Below are 21,151 nucleotides of genomic sequence, written 5' to 3'. Positions count from 1 at the left end.
GGAGAAAAGAAAGAACTGGTATGAATATTAATACATATAAAATATATACTATGTGATGCATCTCTCTTCTCACACATCCAATGATCATCTATCCTCCCTCACTCCCCTCCCCTCCTCTCTGCTTCACTATGTCTATGGAGTAAATGTTGGATTTACATTTTCAGTCTATTTAAATCTCTCATTTTTGCTGCAGTGTAGCAGGGGAAAAGCCTTAAATCTCTGTTTGCTGTTCTGTTTCTGTCATGAGTGGAAGAAAGCAAGGCTTTTCTCCAAGGTCTTCAAATGTTTCTGCAAACTTTCAGCCTTTATTTCCTATAGTCCCAACTGGGCAGTGGCCACTGAACGTAGCTGCATATGTCCTGCAATTTTATGGATTCAATACTTTTTTTATACCCATGCATGTCTTTAGAATCAAATGTTTACAATTCTGCATGGTTACCAGTTAGAACTTTTCTTGGAATCTTTGCAAGAAAAGTCCTTCTGCAACTCTTGGCCTTCTGCAATGCTGAGGAGAGTTAATTCACTCAAGCACACATATAAACGAAAGAGGTTCAGTGATGTAGGTGAACTTGCCACCTACTTGTCTGGGAGATCCCAAGTGGAAACAATGTGAATTTCTTTTGCATTGAGCCTCCTTCCATGGGCTATCAGGGCATGAACTGTAGACCTGAGCCTGCTCTATAGCTGTTCCTGTGCTTGTAAATTATGGGATAAATGCAAAAGCCTTCACATTCTGCCTGAATTGAAATTTTTGGGCAAAAATGCTTCCTTGTCTGAAGAGATTGATGCATCATAAACCTGACAGTTATTTTGTTCTGTGTTTGTATTCAGGAGACCTTTTCTTGGTTATTCAATAGGATATTTGCATGTTTTCAGGAATGGCTAGAGAAACAAGAACAAAAAATAAGACTGGGGTTAAAAAAATGCATAGTATTCATGTTATCCTGAATTCAGGTTCCCTTTCATACTTGACTAAGCAAAATATTAATCTAGAGAGAACTCCAGCATTGGCTTCCATCCTTCCTCTTCTCTTGCAACCTTCATTAGAAGCAATTGCATGCAAGAGGGGAGAGGACATAGATAGTTCTCGTTAGATGTGTCTCTGAGGCCACTCTAAGCTGTTACTGGCACTGGAGGAATATTCTATCAAGAAATCAGTAAGAGATGTTACAACTTAAATTATCAAGGTTGCAATAAGGAAGTGTTGAATAGAGGGCAGGTTTTGCAAGACTGGAAAGCATCTCATGGGCTGAAGGATGCAGCCAGGCACTGGCATTGATCATCATCCCAACAGTCAGAAGGGGTGCTTCAGACACGGAGAGGCAATCCACCATTTGTCTCTTTCCCACGTGGTATGGAAATGGGGACAACAGAAAAAAAAACAACTGTTCCCAATCTGGTGGAGAGGGTGCTGCCAAGGAAAGGCTGATGAGTGGCTAATACTCTGACAGCTACACCATAGTGCTGTATGTGTGACATGGTCACAATTGCATGGCTCAGTGGAAGTGGGTGGCAGAGGCAAGGGAGGAAAACAGGGACCTTGTGTGGTGCCTGAGCAAATCCTGCAGAACCCCTAAACTCCACTGTTGCATTTCCCCTTATACAGAGACACAAGCAAACCAGATACCTTGTCTCTCACCTCAGAAGAGCTTGGGCTCTGAAAGGCTGTGTCTCTCTCCATGGCACAGGGTCAGACGAGGAGCAAGGCACTGCTGCTTCCCCTGCCAGCCAGAGTGCAGACAAAGCAGCCCTTCCTGAACAACTGCCTCAGAAATCTACTTTCCATACTGGCCTGAAGGTAGAAGAAGATGGATTCCAAATAAAAGGGCTGCTGTATAATCACCTAGGAGGTATGGGAGTAAGTCCTCAATTTTTTGCTGATCTCCATCTTCCCCTTCTGCCAGGGTTGCAGTGAACGCTTCCAGAAGGTGGTGGTTATTTAAGATGTATTTTTGTCATGCTGGGTTATATTTCACAATGATTCTGCACCCAGCTTTTGCATGCTGCATTGCAATAATCTTCTTTCCTGACATGCAAGAGCAGGTGGGGGGCAGGTCAAGTTGTGAGGCAGCCTCTCACAATTAAAATATCTCACAAATATCCCTTAGCTCGTCATTCCTCTTAGATCACTGCCCAATATGTGTGCTGAGTGTGGAATGGGCTTTCTGTGCACTGCTGTAGGATAGGGTTATTAAAAGCCTTGATAAAATACACATGCAAGGTGAATTGTGGAGTGGGAGGAGGAAGAGGGTGAATTAAGGTTCCCTAAACAGGCTTAGGCCTAAATGTTTGCTAACAAGTGAGTGCTTAACTTGGCAACACTAATAACACTCTTTTATGGTAGGCTTATATATGAGCAAGAGGGAAGATGAATCACATTGCAGAAATAAAGTCAAGCACTCAACGATGTTGAGAATTGGCTTGGCTGGTTAAGGAAATAAAGGGCCCTTCAATCAGGGAGCAGAGAGCTAATTGTCTCATTAGCTTATCAGCCTGGGTTGTATTCCCCGGAGGACAGGGTGGGAGAGGGAAAGGAGACAAATGAAATAAATGAAGCAGCCTTTGGGAGGAGGATTTTCCCTAAGAGCAAGGGCCAGTGGCTGCACTGCAGCATGCCCGGCTGCAATAGCTCCAGGGCTTGGCTGCCTTGGACGGTGAACCTTGGAAGGTGGTGGGAAATACCCTGGAACAAGAGAGCTGGGCAGGCGTGAAGGAGCATGGCTGGGACAACTCCTCTCTCTGCTTCAAGCTTCCCTACCCCACTCTTTCCTTATGTGGTTTTAGCACCTTGACATCATGGTACTGCAGTTTTCATATTGAGAAGTATTTAGCAGACTTGAGAGACCAAGCTAAAAGTAATATCTCTGGAATAATCCCAGAACCTCTTGGCAAAGCCACTGGGGATCAACTTGCACTGGCATACAGCATCCTGGGAACAATAGTACCCATGAGATATTTCCATAATTCAATATATAGCTTTAGGACTTACCATTCCTATTGTGCTCCATCCTGCAAGGTGTTCTAACAGTACTTTAATACCAGGGAGCAATGTAACACAAGGGGCCTTTCCATCAATTTTAAAGTAAGATCTTTGCACCAGCAAGTCTGTATTCAGCAAGACATATCTTCTGTGTTTTTTCATGTCTACAAATCTACTTGCATGCTTCAAATGACTTCTTGCTTTTTTCTCTTTTCCTTTTTTTCCTCTTGGAAAGGGAGCATATCTAGGGTTGTTTCAGAGCTTCCAGAGAAGGTGTTGGATGCTGAATCACAAGATTTATTCTGCCACTAGAACTAGCAGCAGTGTCTTTTGGAATAGCTGCTCTTGTGAAACTTCCTTGCAAATGCTCTGTTAAAACTGGAAGGAAGTGAATTTCAAGGGCTGTGCTGTTCTGCCTACCAGCCCTGGGGCTTTGGGAAGAGGAGTTATCAGGAGATGCATTCTAATACAGACCTTTGCCCAGCTTGGGAGGTTTGCTGAATACCAGCCTGCTGAATTTAAGCTTGCTCCTGAGATAATATTGCATTAGTCCTGGTGGGTATAATCTTATAAACTTATAGGGAAATACAGAAATAAAAGGAACTCTTGTAGATACCAATAGCTGTGAGTCAGGCTTTCTATGAGTCAATGGATGCTGACTGCTGAGATAATTCTCCAACCTGCATGTTGCTGTGGAACCTGGAACTGCATCCAAGGTTCTTGTTATTATCCACCACAATCATTAAACAGCCCAAGATCATCCTTTAGGAAGATGTGTCTTCCTAAACCCTGGACTTAGTGTTGTCTTTCAGTGTTACATTGCTGAAATATTACCAGGAGGAGGATTGTCTTCAAAACAGGACTTCAAAAATACCTTTGAAAGAATTTATATAATTTCTATAATTTTTGAAATAATATTTATATATTTTTGAATATATTATTCAAAAATATAGAAATATTTCTATATTTTTGAAATAATTTTCTGCTTTGGCTTTTAAATAGCTAAGAAACCAAACTATTTCCCTTGATAAAACCTGACAAACTGCTTATTTGATGGGAAATTTAGTGTTCTGTTATGGAGTGGGAGGCGTAAGGTGGGGATCTGTTCAAATCTGAGGCTGCTCACAGCAGGAACCTATTTGCTGTCTAATTCCACTGATTTCATCAGGTCTGTTAAAGGCTTCCAAACTTTTAAGAGATGGTTGCAAAAAATCCATCCAGAGATGGGACAGTGCTCAAAATTGTGACCATTTTCTCAAAGAAAAAAATCCTTTAGGACAAGGGCTTCTTGGGAGGTTTTCTCAGAGATGTTATCCTCAGACATTTTGCTTACTGTTTATGAAAGTTATGTTTTGAAAACCAGGGTGCCCATCCTATGGATGTCCCTGGCGTGGAAGAGATGTCCACAAGGGAAGCTAGTGAGCAATAGCTGCTTTGCCCTCTGTTCTCCTGCTGACAGCCTCTCAGAGGGATACATACATACCTGTTTCTATGCCATCTGCCATTTTCACTGTTTTCTCCCTACTTATGTAGGTGTCTGTTTCTATCTCTCTAAATCCCTTTGCCTTTTCCAAAGAGGAAAATGTCATGATAACAGGGTGTGTGGGGGTAATACAGGCTTTTGGAGTCTGCAACGATATCGGGCTGTCATCCAGCCCACCACTGATCTCAGAGGGAATGCATTCACCATCTGTAGAGAGTCCATGTCTCACTGCAGCCATCTGTTAAGCTCCTCAGCCCACTTGCACTCTGAACAATGGCAGTGCCTTTCAGAAAACCTGTAGGAGATGGTCCCTCCCTCCTTTGGGTGACAGTGCACTCCTCTGACAATGAGTGTCTGTGGTTCTGCCAGAGACACAGCTTTTTTTGTGGCAGAAAAAGCATTTGTACTCCCAATCTGAGCATTGTAAAGTGCATGAAGAGCTGAGCATGGATATCTTGAGGTGACTGAGTCTCTGGGACTACTAACATTCTCATCATCTTTGGAATGAGGAAGATCCTGTAACCTGTTCAACTGCATAGATGCTCAAATGCATGGATGGTTCTTCTCAACCTCCTGTTTCAGCAGGACAAAACAACATGAATACCACCACCATAAGCAAAGGTCCTGCTCTCCTTCACTTAGACAAGACACCACAGATGAAATTTTGGCAGCACCATGCTTTTAACTTCAAAGTGAAATTGATGCACAGGCCCTGCTACTCTGTTATTCTGGTCCATTCTTCAGTGGGAATAATTTATCAATCAGTCTCTTCATTCCTAGAAGCACTCCTATTTACCTCTCATGTTGTAAACTGCCAGGCAGCAGGGTGCAAGTACGCAGTGATCTCCAGTGTCACAGAGGCAATCTAGATATTGCCCTTATTAAAAGGCTTAGTCCATCACAGGCTTATGAAGTCAGGCTATTTTTTCAGAGGCTCTTCATTAAGGGATGACTTAATTCAGGCATGTCTTTTCAAATTTGTTAGTGCACTGACCAGTCATCTGCTTCGCCTTCATGGAACTAAATCAGAAAGCTGCTCTGTCTGGTGATGGCTTCTCTCCAAAGGCAAGGACTTCATCTGGACCCGACACCAGAAAGCTGAAACAGCTTCAGAGACAGGGCTGCCTAATTCCTCTACTCCCACGTGTCTTCTTGGCTTACCTCAGCTGCCTCCAAAGAGCTGCTGCTTCTACAACCACGTGATCCCTGGGTTTGCAGGGTGTTCCCAGATTTGCTAGGTAATTCCTGCCTTCCTCCACCCACACACACATTACTTGCCAGACTCTGAAGAAAAGAAGGAAAACTTCTCAATTAACATTTAAGAGAGAAACTTGCCTTTATTTCACTAGAACAGGGATTTGCTCTTTTTGCCATTGTTCCACCACCTCTGTCCTTTGGTGGAGTCCAAGTGGGAACAGACTCTCTTTTTTATCGTCTCACCTGCTGCTACCTAACCTTTGCAATCTTCATACCAGCCCCAGGGCAGCTGTCTTTCCAAATTCTGGTTGGGAAATGAAGTCCTCACAGAAGATAACAGAGGGGAAAAGACTCAGCTATGAACTGAAATAGGGAAGGAAAATCTGTTGTCAGCCAGGAATAGGGCTTTGCTTGCAAAAGGGAGGGTGCCCTGATAGAAATGTCTTCTGCCACTGAATGCTACTGTAAACAGGGAAGTTTACAGTCAAAATGTTCTGTCAAAGAGCTGTCAGGGAGTCAGACAAATATTTAAAGAAGCAGATTTCCTCCTGAGGGTGAAGAAACACTTGACAGTGCAGCTTAGTAGCTCCCAGCCCTAGGGACAAATATTCTTGTCAACCCTGTATCCAAAGGTCAGTAAGGGAGGGAAAGGAGGTGAAAACGAGGAATACAGCCAAATAATTCTTGCACCCAAGCAATCACAGATGAACAAGAGTCCTGCAGCTATGGTGAGTCTTTGTAGAAGTAGGTTCTTCTCTCTACCCCTTCCTGGGGAGGTGTGGGTGTGCATGTGGAAGATCAGCCCCTCTGCCAGCCACCCTCTGCAGGGAGGCAAAGCCACATGCAGAGCTGAGCCCAGAGGGCCATGGCACATGCACCATTACCTTGGGAAGTACTCAAAGACGTTCCCATCTATTTACATGCAGATTTTTCCCAAGCCAGACACTGAAACTGGTTCATACACATGAACATGCACTCTGAAGGGTCTCCTGCTGTGGAGGAAGGAACTTTGTGTAAACAAAGGGACAACAGCTGATATCTTCAAATGAAATGAATTTCTAAACTTATCTTAGCAAGTAGTACAAAACCATTGGTCTCAACAGACCTGCCAGGTAAGTAAATTGCCCTGTATTTGATAAACATCTCATGCACCCTGAGGAGCTGAAATCCAGGTCAAAGCTACACCTATGCCCCTGGCTCAGAGATGCTGGTCTAACTCTTGTCTACTTTTGACATTGGGGTGTGACCCAACAACCAGCTATCCAGGGAAGCAAAGAAAAGATGCTTACATGCTCTGCAAATGCCTTTCTGCACTAGATTTCCCTTTCCCCAGACATTTACTTGAACCTCATGCTTTCCTTGCAAGAGAAACACTGTTGTGAGTCTGGGCTCCCTCCTCTGTAAGCATCAGTTGTGGGAAATTTAAATATTGTCCCCTTTGGCTGTGCTGTCTGTGGAGATTAGTAATTTTCTCCCTCCCCTGCCTCCCCCAATGTGAGAGGCTGGTGCTCCAGCTCCTTCTAAGCCACTGACCTAGTTCTCCCTGTCCCCAGGGATGGGCTATGCATCCAGGTCCATCCCATGCCAAAGGCTGGGCCAGCAGAAGGGCAGGGTGGATGCTGCTTGTGGATTGGTAATGCAGGCAGCAGCAGCAACAGCAGCAGCACAGTGCACACAGATTGAAAGTGGATTTGAATATGGGCTCTTGAAAAATATGAGATAGCGCACAATATGTTTTCCTCAGTGCTGTAATGTATTTCAAACAGCTCACTTCCATCTCCTGCACTTTAATTAGCATGAAAATTGGCCAGTTCTACAGTCCCTTTAAATACATTCGGTGTGTTACCAAATATATTTCAAAAGCAGTTACATACAGGGAGGCCAAGGCCTGAGGGTGGGATACAAAACTCTCCCCATTTTGATCTAACTCATTACTAACCTGTTTTGTGGCCTCTGAGAAAGCAAGCTGGTGGATTCAAGTTCAGTTTTGGGTGGGAAAATGTCACCAGAGAAAACCTAGGTGCATCAAACTGTACCTTTGGCTGCTGTGCTGAGGGGCTGCAGTAAGAAGGCAGGAAAAAAAATGAAACCGTTCACATCGTGCTCTCTCTATAACCTGAGGGAAGACCATGGAAGAAGCTGTGAGGATGCTCTGTGATCCTGGAGACAGGCTCCTCCATAATCCCCCAGCAATCACTCCAGCCAGCAGGACTATCTCTAGAATATATCAATCTACTGGAATCATGACAAGAGACTGCTGCAGGAAGGAATTGCTCATCAAATGCATTCTTGGGTTTTGCTAGGTAGTGAAAAACAGCATACCTCATCTAACCCCAGCCTCAGACTGTCTCCAGGATTACAATTTCCAGTGTCTCCAAAATTTCTGGTAGATGGCTCACACATATTCCCCCCTCTCCCCATATATTGTGCCCCCAGTGTCGCTGGCTTTCCCAGTGTGGGGGCTACAAAGTGACCAGGGGTTCCTGGATTTGCCCCACAAATGTAGCTCTGCTGACACAACTGAGAGGAGCAGCACAGGGCTGGAAGGGTGACAAGGTATGGCAGCCATCACAGCAGCTGGGAGGTGCTGTGCCTAAATATTTTGTGATTCATTCAATCAGATGATCTGTAGCTGGGTTGCCCTTTCTTTGTGGTACCTTTGAGGCACCACTTCTGCCTGTGGATAAAAGCCAGTATTGCCATGTCTTTTCAAACATGCTCTTGGCTCCAGTTTGCAGTCACTCTCCATCTCTGGGACAGCCTTTTCCCCTTCCATGCACTCCAGAGACCCCTAAGCTAGCAATTTTTACTACCAGACCCCATTTCCCTCCTTCCCCAACCCCTGGTGTTGCACAGGATGCCAGGGTTGCCTTGCCCCAGCTCCTGAGAGGCTGAGAGGGGTCCCTGAACCCCACAAGGACATGGCTGGGCACACTGTGGGCACTGTCCCCTCAATTGCCTGTGGTGAGCAACATGGACAGCCAGGAGGAGGACCGACTTTATTCTACCTGCTAGAAATTGTTCTCCCCAGTCTGCTCCTGGAAGTGCCAAGGAGAGAGAAAGAGATGGGGAAGGGGAAAGGAAGAGAGGTCACAGGAGACTTCCTGAAGCTGCTGGCCCATGTCCCTGGTCAGACACGAATTTCCAGTGGGCTATGGAGATGGCCCAGCAATTTCCTCCTGTATTTTCCCAGTGCTTTCAGAGGTCAAGGGTGACAGAATTTATGTTTTGTTGGGATGGTGGGAGAAGACAGAATTTTGGGAGTCTTGAGGAGGAGCTGCAACTCCCTTGTAGCATCACTATATGCAAATGCAGGTAATTTCATGGAAATGTATGTAATTTTATGCAGATTTAAAAGCTATTGACTTTCTGTCACAAGATGTTGGCAGCTATGGTATTTGTTTGAGTCTTTTTCTTTCCCTTTTGAGCCTTTTCTTTCTTTTTTTTCCCTTTTGGAACTTAAAAGAATTAAATATTCATAGAAACATTTCTATGAGTCACAGGGAGATAGTACATCAAGCTGAAAAGTTCAGATGTGTATCCAAACTTTCTCAAAGTGCTTTGGGATGGGAAGTGGGATCTGAGAGTGGGCAGTTTTCAGATGCAGTCTGCAGGAAAGCCTTTTCCACCAGAGATTAAATTTGGGCTTATGGTGACCCAGCAACTTTTGTAAGAATAAATATGACTTGTTCTTGTTTAGTCAGAAAGAATCAGAGAAAATGTAAGTGGAAGAGAAAAGGAGAGGTTGCTCCAGCTTTAGCATAGAAGCAAGTCACAGGCAGTGAGTGTTTTGCTGTTGCTTTCTGCAGCTTCCTTTGTATTGCCTGGAGCTGGAGATGCTTGCTTTCAACACTCAGGACAGTGGATAAAAGCTCAGAAAGGGTTTGATCACCCATGAACAAAACAGGTGTCAAAGCAGAGACTACATTCCTTTTTTATTTTATCCCTGATGTATTTGAAGTGGTAAGTTCCCTTCTCTGGAAGCTGTTGGATAAAGACCTGAACTCCTAAATAGGTATTTTGGGATAGGTGGCTTTGTGCAGTTTTAGATGACTTATAAAACTATGTCAGTTGCTTGTTGGACCACTGCTCACCCTGTGGCAGAGAGGTGGACTAAATGATGGTTCCCCACTTGCAGGGCATTCTCCAAGAAATCACAGGGACCTTGGGGAATCACTCCCTTACTTGGGTGGAAAGGTCTGAATTTTATGGTCTTAAAGGCTTGATGCAAAAGTCATGTATTTTTAAGAGGTGGTTTGAGAATGGCCAACATAAACTTTCTGAAATAGCAGTAATAGAAAGAAGGTCTTTGCAGCTGGCTGAATTGATATGAGTTAATTTGTTCCCATCTGAATGTTTGTTTTTAATGATGCTGGAGATATTATTCTGTTTTAAGACTAAAGTATTAAGCACGGTTAGAACTCTTGCCTGAATTAGTGTTTATCTGCTAACTAAACCTAATGAAAAGTAAATCATGTACAGCCAGACCTTAATAAAGCCTGGGCTCACTATATCCTTCTCCCCTTGGTTAGAGTATCGTGTTTTGTCTGACATAAACCTTGGGCTTAAATAACAGGAAAGATTTTGTTTCTTTTTTTAACATCTTGATTCAAGAGGCATCTAACCACACACTCTGTAACATTTGTCCTCTTTTGACTTCCTAGCTGATGAGACTTTTTAACAAGTTAAGGAATTTGCATCATGTAGTGGATTGACCCTGGCTGAATGCCAGGAACCCACCAAAACTACTCCATCACTCTCCTGCACAACTGGAAAGAAAAAAATAGCAAAAGCTCCATGAATTGAGATAAGGACCAGGAGAAATCACTCACCAACTACCATCATGGGCAAAACAGACTGAGGTTGAGGATATTAATTGAATTTACTGCTAATTAATCAGAACAGTATAAAGAGACGTAAAAGAAACCATTAAAAACATCTTCCCTTCATCCCTCCATCCTTCCCAGGCTCCATCTCCTCCCCCTCAGTGGCTCAGTGACACAGGGAATGGGGATTATGGACAGCTCACCATATCCTCAGGGAGAGGGGTGCTTGCCCTGCTCCAGCATGGGGTCCCACAGGAGACACCTCCATGACCTTCTCCAACATGTATTCCTCCCACAGGGAACAGTTCTTCACAAACTGCTACAACAATTTTCCAGGGGATGAGTCCTTCAAGAAACAGCCTGCTCCAGTGTGGGCTCCCCACAGGGCCACAAGTCCTGCCAGCAAACCTGCTCCAGCGTGGGCTCCTCTCTCCATGGGTCTGCAGATCCCTGCTAGGGGCCTGCTCCAGCATGGGCATCCCATGGGGTCAGCGCTGTCTCAGGTAACCCACCTGCTCCAGCACCCACAGGCTGCAGGCAGATCTTTGAGCTTCCACTGACCTCCATGGGCTGCAGGGGCACAGCTGCTTCACCGTGGTCTGCACCACAGGATGCAGGGGAATCCCAGCTCCAGCGCTTGGAACACCTCCTCCTTTTCCTCCTCTCCTTCCACACTGACCTTGTGATCTGCAGGGCTGAGTCGCTCCCACATCCTCACTCTGCGCCGCTCTCCTCTGAGATCAATTACAAACCTTTGTTTTCCTTCTGAAATATGTTATCACAGAGGCATTACCAGCATCTCCGATGGGCTCAGTGGTGGGTCCCTCCTGCAGCCAGCTGGCAGTGGACATGAGGGAAGCTTCTGGCAGCATCTCACAGAAGACACCCCTGTATCCCCTCCTGCTACCAAAACCTGGCCATACAAACCCAGTACACACCTGGATCCGAACATGAGACCCTCTGATGCTTGAGGTAGAGAGGTTTGTGGTGAATGGTGTCCTGGGTGGTGTAAACTGCTAATTTTGTACTGTGGGTTTTGCCTTCTATTTCAAACATCCCATGCCTTAAGTGGCTCGGCCTCTGCTTTCAGATCAAGGAAATTCCTCATTGTTTAACTTTACAATAGATAGAAAATGTTCTAGCCATGAAAAACCTACCTTTTATAAAAGTTGCAGTGTTTTATTTTTAAAGTCTCCATTGCTATGGAATATGCCACAGAATTGACCTCCTGTCTCTGAACTACTCTTTGTTTCATTTCCATTAAAAATAAATGTTTTCTGCCATTAAAAAAAAAGCAAAAAACCAATAACAACAATAAAAAAAAGGTAGAAACAAGTATGGGAATATCAGTTGAAAATAATTCTCTGCTGTAGTATTTTCCAGAATACAGCTTCAGAAACAGTAGCTTTGAATGACATGGATCTCATCACCTACCCTAATAAATGGCTAATTCTGAAATGTGCTGATGTCATCTTCAAAAGCTACTTCACTTCCAATTTTTTTTGGTGTAAATGCCATTAAATCCTTTCTCTTCTGCTTGGGGCTAGCTGCAGCTGCCCATTTCCATCTGTGGAAATTCCTTACTTCCTACCGTCCTGTCACACAATTCAAGAAATGAAATAAATCTAGTGCCATACTGAAAATGTAAGGGCTATGTGTATCTATTATCTAGCCAGGCTATTGTAGTGCACCTTATATGTCCCAAGGGTTTTGTGTGGTGTTTTCATACATGTGATTAACAATCAGAACGTCCCACATACTAAATTTATTTAAATGCAATTGTCATTCCCTTGAAAAAACCTTTTTTCCTCAAAACATTTGTAGTTGTCATTGTTCTATACATGCAGCAGCAGAGCAGTCCTGTCTTCCTGATGCAAGTAAATTCCAGACCTCTTTCTAGAGCTCTACTTTGGACACAGAATATCTTTCAGGAGCAGAAAAGCCTTTATAGCCCTATGGCTGGTCATTGCTTGGGCTAGGCAAACACAGAATATATCTGCAAGAGACAGGATCCCCCACAATGCAGACTACACGTGGGTAAATGGAGAAATGTCTGCATGAGAAGTGACTCAGAAGACACCATCAAAAGGAAAGGTAACAGCCAAAATAAAATCCTCACGCTCTGTGATAAAGGCTCCTTGAAGCTGAAATGTCAGGGGTTTTGGTTGGGTTTTTTCTTACCACTGTTCCTCTTGTCTGTATTTGAATACATGTTAGTGAATGTGGGTTATTTGTTTTAAAGTCTCTTTCTTCCTTATCAAAGGCTGTCTTCTGACTTCACTCTGTGTTTTGCTGGAAAGATGCATTTAGTAATGTAAATGTGATTCTTCCCTGTGGCAGCTGCAAAGAATGGCACAATTCTGTCTGTGCTTGCATTAGTAGTATGTATTTGCACAGAAAGACAGCATTTGATGGATGGGAGGAATGGCTCAGGGATTTTTACTGTGTTGTGCCCCATCCTTTCAGCTCTAGGACATCAGTCTGCACCCAGCCCTGGATGAATTCCAGTGTCCAACCAGAGGAGCAGAGCAGGACAGCCCAAAGCTGGCAGGAGCAGGTGGGCAGAACATGAGAATTTGATTTGATACTGAGCCTTCGCTAGCCTGTAAATATTTCTCTTTCCTAAGTATTGGTATGAACAGTTAAATGCAATGTGAAATTCCTCCCTTTGCATGTAGTTTCTTGGTGTGCAATAAGCTACTGGAATTTAAATTATGGACCCTGCCTATCAATTTCTGAAGCCTTATCTGTTTGTTCTCTGCAATGATTCCTTAAAAAAGCAGACCTGTCAGGTCTCGCAGGTCTGGAGAAGACTCTGCCCATGCCCATCCCTTGGCAGCCTCCAGTTTGTCCCATGCCTCAGGTGCTTCCAGCACAGCATCCTGCAACCTCACCATGGGTTTTTTGTTGGGATAAACTGATTTTCCTTCAGGGGATTGGGGAGCAGGATGGGGTGTTCTTTTTGTTTTGCCATTAGGATGCACAATTCCAGCCAAATATGTGGTCCTGCTGTATAGTTGTGAGAGTTTCTGTGGAGCAGCATTAAGTGGGCACTGCAGGCACTGTGAAAGATACAGGAATACCCAGTGAGAACCAGAGATTAAAGGGGTTAAAATTCCCTAGTGCAATTTCTCTGCTTCTTTTCCCCAAGGGAAATCAAAGCCCGTGGGGTTTTTTCAAGGCTTACACCTGACTGTAAGAAGTACAGGGGTTTTGTTTTCCCTCCAGTGGGGGAATGGAAACCATAGTATGAACCTATGATTAATCACAACAAACCAGCAGCTCATGGCTAGAATACTAACTATGGAATGCACAAGCAATGCTTTTGTGATCAATCTGCAAGGGTGGTTTTTTAAAGGGGGAAAAGAAAAAAAGCCCTGCCAAAAATGTGTTGAGTATTTTCAAATAATGAGTACATTCGAGGAAATTTTGATTTTGCTCAGGGACCATCTGTGAGCAGAGAAAGGGACTAAATTCTTTCAGCAAATTACTGGCTGCAAATTATTTTCTCAGCAGTAGTTATGAATGTTGTAACTGCACAGCTGAAAATGTATTATTTAGCTGAGAACTGGGGGTTTAGGGAACACAGATTTTGAATTCTTTTATTTTAGGTGTTTTTCTAAGTGTCCCATGGCACAAGAGACACCTTCAGCTGGAAACATCACGAGGTTCAAAAGGAGCACCACATGCTAAAGTACTCCAACATGATGGACAAAGATAAGTTTTAGATCATATTCACGTGGGAGCATCTGCAGATGTGTAAGGGTTGGGGTTTGGATACAAAAATGAACTATCTGAGCTGCTGACGTAGAAAGATATTGTAAATAAAATCTGCTGAATGGCTTTGAAACAGGAGAATTTGATGTTTGGGAGCTCAGTTGGTTGCTCAGTGCTGGGAGTGCCATGGCAAGCAAAGGCCTCAGATGGGCACCCGAGCAAGGGCTGGTCTGATGTTACAGAGTGAAGAGGGGGTTCCCTTGCTTTCATGAAGGGAGAACCCTTCATTTCACCAGGGTAGGGAACTGAGATGGATGGTGGAATTTCCAAATGGTCCCCGGCCCATCAGCGTGCTGGAAGTCACTCCCAGCTTGGACACAGCTGCAGCTCACAGGTGGGTGGCTGCTGCCAGCCCCGTGCCTGGCCTAGTGCAGATCATTGCTCCCAGAGGCACGATTTAGTGAAATAAAACCTGCCACTACCCGCTCTCAGGATTCAGGTTTTTGAAATATGGGCTTGACATGGAACCGAAATTAAAACCCTAATTCTTGAAAAATGTTTTCTATTAAAGAATATTCTGGGGAAATGATTTTGTGTGTGTATTTAACACTTGATTCAATATGTATTTTATTTTGATGAAAATGAAGTGTCTTTCATTTAAACTGTTTCTTCTTCTGTTATATAATGTGCCAGAGAATACATTTTCTGGAATTATCTAATGGAAAATAATCTCATGAAGGAAAACCAGAGATATTTTCCCCTACTCCTTGCTTCCCCCAAGAAATTCTGGCTAAATTGACCTAATTTCATGTCACTTTTTTATTTCAGAGAAACAGCAAGGCCTGCTGTATAAAGCCCTGTAATCACCACTTGCTCACTTTACTGTAACCAAAAAAAAAAAAAAAAAGAAAAAAAAAAAGAAAAAAATCAGATTGCATGATGTGAAATAATCCCATTATATTTCAGTTAATTGAATCCAGGAATACTTTAATCAAGCTGGGTGTAGACCAAAATGCCTGCTTGAAGACCTCAGAGATATTCAGATCTCAATACAAATTTTGCAGATTAGTTTGAGCTTTGGAACACTATTTCTACCTCTTGAAGCTTTGGCTGAGGCCTGATGGGTGGAGGAGTGGAGGCAAAGTTATCTTACCTGTCTAATGTGTGATTCCCATGCCTTCCTCTGTTGTAAATTGTCTTTTTACCATCAGGGACAAGAGCCCGGGCTTGCCATAAGGGATCAGAATCATCACTCATTTCCTAACTTAAACAGTCTGAACTGGTTTTCTTCACCATCTGGAAGGCTAGTTGATTGCAGACTGAAATATTGAAATGTAACCCAAAATCCAAAATTAAGACTAATTTGTAGTCCTGTGCAGGTGATTGGGAGAATTACCAGAGACATTCCAAAGACTGCTAGTTTAGTGTGAGATACAAGAGTTGAGGATTATGTTAAAATGGAATTCGGCTAGGTTGTACAAAAGTTTTCTATTGGAACTCCTTGTATTTACTGCCTATCATCAACACCCTCCCCCAAAGACCAAAATACTTTTCTTTTCTCTTTTTTCTTTATTTTCTTTTCTCTTTTCTCTTTGACTCCTCTCTTTCATGCTCCCTCTCTTTCTTCCTTTCTTCCCTTTCTTCCTTCATTTCTTGCAGAAATGGACTACTGAATTTCTTTCTTCCCCACACAGGATTTCAAGTGCTGAGAGGCTTCTGATCCATGAAAGACTTCATGGGAGGAGGTCATTTACTGATTCAAGAGGCATTTATAAAGATAATGTTGATACTAATAATAGTCTATCTGCAGCTTTGAAGGGATGAATATCCCTTCTGGGACATTACTTCCACGCTGCAAAAAGTGACTTCTCTTTTGTGAAACAATGTAGATCCTCCAAAAAGAGTGAGGAAGAGGAAGAGACAGAAATTGAAGCAATCAAGTGAAAAATGTGAAAATTCTGGGAAGAGTAAGAAGAGAGAGGACAAAGAAATAAGAACAGTTAGGGAGATGTAGGGACTTGGGAAGCAAGGGGGAAAAAGTGATGGGAAAGACTGAAAAAGAAAGGGAAAATGGTGACAGCATGTGGGCACAGGAAATTAATGTAGTGAGTGAAGAGAAAGCAAAAGGGTGTGTGTATGCGTGGAGGGAGAGATTAAAAGAGGCAGTAACAGAAAGAAGTGAAGTTGTCTAACATGCAGAGATGGGAAGTGACATGTTTGTGTGAATTCGGGGGCTGCTCAGCCCGGCTGCACTCTGGTTTCTCCCCTTTGATCAGCTGCATGGCAGGCTGGTGTCAGATCAGAAAGCAAATGAGATGATAAACTCACTGCTGAAGCTGCAGTGAGTTTAACAGCAGCAGACTGGCAGGGGTGGGAGGTGGGAGGTGTTGCACGAGGTGAATGCTCCCTGTGCTTTAATTCACAGAGAACTGGCAGGGGATGCAGCTGCCTCCTCTGCCCAGAGGCTGCAAACGGCCAGAGCAAGAAGCTGCACTGCACTGGTGACACAGAGATAAAGGACCTGCCTCGATGTGCTGGTACCACTGTCAGCAGCACTCCTGCCAACTGCAAGCCTGCTTGAAGCATTGAAAAGGGTTAGTGGGCTGAGAGAGTGATTAAAAATATCAATGCCTGCTTCAGCTCTGCTTGCCTTCCAGTTTTTGGGTTTGCTGTGGCTAGTAGAAATGCAGGAAACTGTGAGGAGCTGTCCTGTGGCTGGTGTTTCTGGGTTAGGAATAAAGGGACAGAAAGGGAGGCTTTGCTCAGGGGAGAAACAGTGCCTATCTCACTGACCACCTCAGCATGTCACTGGGGTTGGCACTGTATTGGGAAATCCCTGCTGCCTGGGAGGAGTGGGAATGGTTGGTCTGTGAGTGGAAACTCAGGGCTGAAGAGGAAAGGACAAGGATCACCAGCAGGCAGCCTGATTCAGGCACACACTGATTGCATTGCCATTTTCTGAGACTGCTAGTGCAGTGTCCAAGCAGAAGGCTTGGAGGCAGGGCCCAGGGCTGGGATGGAGTAGGCAGAGCTAACAGGAATTGCATGGAGATGGAGATGATGTTTTGTGCAAGGTGTAGCAGGGTGTAAGGTGCCTGGAGGCATTGCCATCGTGGTCCATACAAACCCCTTTCCTCCAGGGTTCAGTGACTGCCTCGTCTGCCCAGAGCCCTTGGAAAGTCTACATAAGGCAATCCAGGAGAATGTAAGCCCTGTTGCAATGGGACTCACAAGGACCTACTTGCAGCTGTTTTGGGGATGCATGGCTGTGGAAGGAAAATAGTAGGAATTAGAACTACTTGCTTCACCAGGTTTCTCCTCACCTTGGAAAACCCTTGTCTTTTCCTGTCAAGAGGGGGCAGGCACCTGTCCTGGCATTGCTATTGATAGGTCAGACAGATGTTCTGAGAACAGATAGTTTCATATCTCTGCCTTGTATTTTCCACCTTATAAAATGTAGTTTACATTTCCTATCTTTATTCCCCCGCAGACCCTTCGTTTTCCTGGTCCCAGATTATATTCCAGGCAAGCCGTGTCCTGATTCAGGAATCCAAGTACTCTAAACACTTTCTGGCACAGATGCTGGGCTTTTGACAGCTCCATCATGCCATTCCCAGAATGAGGATTTCTGCAGTGATGTTCTGGGGGCGGAGGTTGAAAGAAGTTTAGGATATCACAGAACTAATTAAATGCAAACTAGGCTGCCTGCAGAAAGCTGTGCGTGCTGGTTGCTATGTTTCTGGCAGGAACAGACTGGGAGAAGGGGGGCTTGAGGGAGGGCTGTTTGTTTTTTCTCTGTTTAAAATGAAGATGCCGACAAAGTTCTGGTTACTCACCCGCCTTTGAAAGGTAGATGAGACGTGAATTCTTGCAGCCACAGAAATAAGAAAAGTGAGAAGGGAAGGTAGAGTTAGAATGGGTCAATGTATGGATATATTAAATTGGAAAGGGGAGAGGGGTTTGTTTTTGTTTGTTTTCATACATATCTCTGCATTTACATTTGCTTTGACTTCTAGATCATGCCCAAATAGTATGGATGTTTTGTGGTCTCCTTTCCAATGACATCATTGTAAATTACCTTGAAATAGAAATCTTCAGAGCGTGTGAGGTGTGACAGAAACCTACACTGTGCCCATGTTGGCTCCCCAAAAGCAGGGAAGTTCACAAAGGCCAGCAGGACTGAGTTTCCCTTTTGAGAGGGAGAACAAGAAGAATTAAATGAGCCTGCAAACACACATGCATCCAGATTCACTAAACTTGTCTGTATTACATTAGCTCTTCTGTGGGTAATCAGTGGACATGTTAAGCACAGCTTTCAGCTTCACCTGAGGAAAAGTTGGGGGGATAATTAAGGACTTGCCTGAGAGAGCAAAGAGAGAGGCAGAAGAAAGAAGGAAGGGAATAAATAAGCTAATTGGGATCACTTCAAGAGTGAAACTGGCTTTGATGAACAGCCACTAAAGGTATTCAACTTGCTGGAATGAATGCACTACTTTAACACCCATGTGGAAATCAATATTGAACTACCTAGGGCTGCTTTCATGTAAGCCCTTAGGAAAATATGACAGAGAATAAGGCTTCAGTGATGCCATGCCATGCTTTAGACATCATCCTGGATCTTGGCACAACCTGGCCAGTGACACAGGCCAGACAGAATGACAGCCATCAGAAGCATCACAGGATATGGAAGGAATTGGGGGCACCTCTCAGTCAAGTGTTACACTCAGGAAATCCAGTCAAACACAGGGCAAGTTAGAGCTGGACCAGATGCTTTGAGATCGATGAAATATGGGGGACAGGGTGCCAGGTGTGCTGAATAAGGATGGCCAGCATGATTCAGAGACAATGTGCCACCTGTCACAGGCAGGGGCCGTCCAGCCAGCTGGCAGCCCCTGCCATGCCATCCCAATGCACATGTGTCAGAGGGTGAGCACTTTATCCTGGTGCTCAGGCAGTCTGGCTTGCCAGCAGGCAGGGCTGCCCAAAACCTGGTCCAAGTGCAAGCGTGGTGTGCTGGCACACTGCAGCTCCTCACAGTGCTGAGGAGATGTGAGCACACGCATGTGGCAAGGGCAGGTTGACAGTCCAGAACCTGACCCATGAAGAGTTCTTCTGCCTCCCCTTGCTCCTTCTGCCATATAGCTGGCACTACCTGAGTTCCCAGGACATAGTAACACGTCCTCTCCTCCCCCTGCAACCCTGACTACAGCCCTGTGCTGACAGTGTGAGCAGTGGCAGTGTCCCAGCAGAGAACTGGGAGCCCAGAAGGCAGAAATAATAGGGTGGTTTAAACTCACGCTTGGCATGTCCAAATGGTTGAGGCCAGAGACACAGCTGCAAAGGGCTTCTGGATATGCGGAGAAAATGTTACACTGGCACAAGGCATTACAGAGGGCGGGGGAATTTCAGAAGAGCACAGAGCCCTCCCTAAAGTCCCTAGCACAGAAGGAAGGTGGTAAAACTCTGTTGCTCACTCCCTTGTGAATGCTGCACCCACAGTGCAGCCTGGAGCCAGCCCCTTTCTCCTGGAAATCTCTTCCCCTTAATGACAGCACAGTGCTCTAATGAACAACAGCTTCGGTGACAGCACAAAATAAATGGGGAACACTCTCAATCTGAAGTTTGTATTGAATTAAATATTACAGCATTGATTGGGTTATTCATTTAGCATCTCACTCAATAAACATCTCTTGCAGCGCATGTTTCTCCATTTATCTTACCTTGTCGTGGAACCTGCGCTTACCCACCACGCTGGGCACTGCTGCCTGGCTCAGGCAGGGAGGAGGGAGCATGCATGGCCCAGGAAAGCTGAGTTCACCATTTCTTCCAAAGAGCCAGAGCTCTGCTTGCGAGTCACAAAACAGACCAGAGTTCTGGTCTGTGGAGGAGAGGTGCTCCCTTCTCTCAGGCCTGGCTAAAGTCAGCACAGGTTTCTGGGGTCTCTGCTGAGCTGTGACTGCAGCTCAAAACTCAGGACAACGGAGACATGGGGACAGCAAATCACAAGGAGTGCTGAGGGCTTATCTGTAACCTGTGCACATGTTTCTCTAGGGGCTCTTATTTTAATGCCCCAGGTAAGTAATTTTTGTGGCTAAAAGAATGTAAAATCTAGTCTGATCCTGTTACTTAATCAGCAATATTACAAGAGGACCAGAGCTATTTTAAACTTCACTCCTTAGAAAACACTTGTGAAGCTAGAAAGCCCCATAAAAATGTCAATGCAAATGCAAACGCTCAGTGATTTGGGTATAGGCAGTGAATCCACTCTCCTAGGCACAGAATGGACACAGCCTGTAAAATGCTTGGCAGGCTTTTGGGCTCCATAAGTAATCCAGGAGCCATTCTGGGAGATGGAATGCAATTACTGGGACTAGTTGATACCAATTTATTTAGTAAATGTGCTCTATTCTGCTCAAGATCTGATCGCAGCTGCCCAAATTTGTTTGTTGTTTGTATTTGTTCATTGAATTATTTGTGCAGGTAAATTATAGCTTATTAATCACGTTTATTATGACAGTGCCTAGGAATTGACCAAGAATGCACCCCCTCTGCCTGCTTTCTGGGTACTGTGCAAAGACAGAATAATAGGCAATCCCTGGCCTCATTTATGTTTGAATTGAGTGCTTTCATTATTTGCTATTTGTCAGTTGTTGGCCGTTCAAGTTGTTTAGCATCCTTTATTTTCCTTAAACCTGGTAACGTAAGCTCTTCAAGTAAGAATTAAACGTTTCAAACAAATCACTGGAGCTTTGTTTTTCTTGGAAGGTGGGTGGTGGGTTGGGACAGTGGAGGGGAGAACATTTACTAGGAAGAGAGAAAGAACAGTTGGACCCCAGTTTTTCCTTGTAGCTGCTCTCTTTGCTGACTGGGGGGAGTGGGAGAGCTGCCTGCAGTAATGACCTTGTGTTCCTTCTTCCCCCATTAGGCTGCTTTGTTGCATGTACCTTT

General features: G+C 44.4%; 1 long non-coding RNA gene across 2 annotated transcripts; it reads left to right on the top strand.

The window, feature by feature from the left end:
- The first annotated feature begins 1,490 nt into the window (after window positions 1-1,490).
- On the top strand, window positions 1,491-20,923 carry LOC113459165 (uncharacterized). Of its 2 annotated transcripts, XR_003380100.2 has the most exons (4): window positions 1,491-1,850; window positions 10,785-12,580; window positions 12,953-13,043; window positions 14,098-20,923. It is a non-coding gene; the product is annotated as an uncharacterized LOC113459165 (long non-coding RNA). The 2 variants fall into 2 exon arrangements; XR_012578941.1 differs by lacking the exon at window positions 1,491-1,850 and having other exon boundaries at window positions 10,282-12,580.
- Window positions 20,924-21,151: the final 228 nt, after the last annotated feature.

Source organism: Zonotrichia albicollis, chromosome 2 (genome assembly GCF_047830755.1).
Source record: "Zonotrichia albicollis isolate bZonAlb1 chromosome 2, bZonAlb1.hap1, whole genome shotgun sequence".
In the NCBI taxonomy this organism is placed as follows: domain Eukaryota; kingdom Metazoa; phylum Chordata; class Aves; order Passeriformes; family Passerellidae; genus Zonotrichia; species Zonotrichia albicollis.
The sequence above is the reverse complement of the archived record's forward strand: the minus strand, read 5'-3'. Positions and strand labels throughout refer to the sequence as shown.